The sequence below is a fragment of the Echinops telfairi genome, unplaced genomic scaffold, assembly GCF_000313985.2.
Source record: "Echinops telfairi isolate 266 unplaced genomic scaffold, ASM31398v2 ScPeMD7_3533;HRSCAF=4204_0, whole genome shotgun sequence".
Lineage (NCBI taxonomy): Eukaryota > Metazoa > Chordata > Mammalia > Afrosoricida > Tenrecidae > Echinops > Echinops telfairi.
In genome coordinates, this window is record NW_022107431.1 from 76844621 (window position 1) to 76846732 (window position 2112).

The following is a 2112-nucleotide window of genomic DNA, read 5'->3' on the forward strand; positions in this document are numbered from 1 at the left end:
TCCACGGCTTTCTTTTTCCCTTTTTGTTTTGTTTGTAATGATAAAGGAGGACCTCTGTTAGCTTAAAAATGTGCACACAACAGATACACTGATTTCAAAAATTTGCTATTCTCAATCTCTGAGCAATCTGCAGTTCGTCTAGGTTTTTAGAAGCATTTTGAAAGAGTAAATAGGAGAAAAGAGGGGAGGCTGCTGTAGGCAGACAAGATGCTAACAGAGATCAGCAACTTCTACTGATGATGATGCAACAGAAGAGCAAGGAAGAGTCAGCAACATGGGTTTATTCAAAGTTGGGAAAAGACAGCCGTTCCTCCCTACCCCAGAGCCCAGAATGCATCACATGTTCTTTTAATGGACAAATTCCCCACCATTGACCCCTCCCCTGAATTCTCTATTGGTTCCAATCTCTTCATTTCTGAATAAAAATATAAATAAAGGAACTAATAGCTAAAAATAAAGCCATAAAGGCAGTTTTACTTATACAGTCCTCTATTGATGTGTGTGTCCTTAATTGAGCACTTACTACTGCTTCGAGTGCTAGAGACACAGCTGTGTACCAAAGAGATAAAATGCCAACAATTCTGAAGTGCTTATTCCAATGTAAAGAAAATTTTCTGAATAGTTTTCATCTTTAAGAGACAGAGAGAGTGAACGGGGTAAACAACGCTTTGGCTATACTGTAGTTTCAAATTCCCTATATAGCAACAGAGTGAAGTAAACATCGATTTAAAAAGAAAAATCTCTCCCACAGGAAAAATTGACTCTTCTGAAATGGAATTTAGGGGCATAGCCCTTCTCTGCTGGTCCGCTGTGAGGGACTTCCTCTTCGGCTTTCCAGTCAGCAGCCCTGTTGTCTCTTCCTGAAGACTCTGGACTTGCCTGGCTCTCTCCCTCCCTCTCCCTCGCCCTGACCTCAGCCAGAGGCTCGCGGTCCTCGATTCGCCCAAGGCCATGCATCTCGGCAGCTGTGAACCCAGAACATAAGTTATGCCAGCTCTCCCCGACTGAGGAGACTGCGGTTCTGCGGAACTAAGAAAGAAGGTTCTCATTTGCCTCAGTGGGCCTCAGAGGACACAGCTCACGCCAAGCCCACGAGCATGCGTTCTGGTTCATGAGCTTGTCTTTTAAAAGAGAAACCTAAAACTCTTTTCTTCTCTTTAATGAATTATTCTGGGTTTGCACTGAGACCACAGCTCCCGCTTTATTTTCAGTTGTCTTTTTCCATAGCTCCTTTTAGAAAGAGAAATAGGAAACGTTATCTAGCCCCTAGGAAGAAATATGTACATACATTCAAAAAGCAGTTTCATGCAACCTTAATAACCTGAATTCTATTTCCCTTTCTGTACATGATGGATGAAATTACTTTGATTATGCTAGCTTTCCAATTACTCATTCATGCCAAGAAAGCTGGCCCTTGAAACCCAGTCACCTTGTTTATTTCTTTCCCACCTTGCCCTTCACAATCAGAAAATCAAAGAGCACCGGAGCCGGAAGGAGCTTCTGAGATCCCCAAAGGAAGGATTAAACTTAAAAGTCATACATATTGATTGACCCGGGTTCTCTAAAATTAAACCTGAGTAACTATTTCAATACCAATGTTTGGGCTATAAAAACCGATTTGGAATCGCAGAGTGTTACCTCCTTATGAAATGCTTGGTAAATATACTACCTGGTTGTCAAAGATTTCATCGTTGATATGCTAGGAAAAGAACTATTCCTGTGACTGTGTTCCCAACTCCAAATTGTGTTCGTTGTCGCCCGAGAGCCTGCCACCCACAGAAGGGGGCTGGGGCCGGCGGGGGTGGGCGGTGGAGGGGCAGCTCCGAGTCCTCCATCCTGGCTTTATCCAGAAATCCTCCACATTCTGTCTCTCAAATGGCTTGGTTCTCATGTGCCACCTCACGTCAAGAAAGTCTCTACATGAAAAGGAAACGAGCTTCCGCAAATGAAATCCAAAAGCCCAGTCAACAGTGACAGCTCCCGCCTAACCACAGTTGACTGTGGACTCAGCATGCGTCTTGCCTCCGGTGTATCGCTGCCCGACGGGCTCTGCACCAATGATCTCAGGGCGCACCAGGCGGCTGTCCCAGGAGCCAACCCAAAGGGATGCGC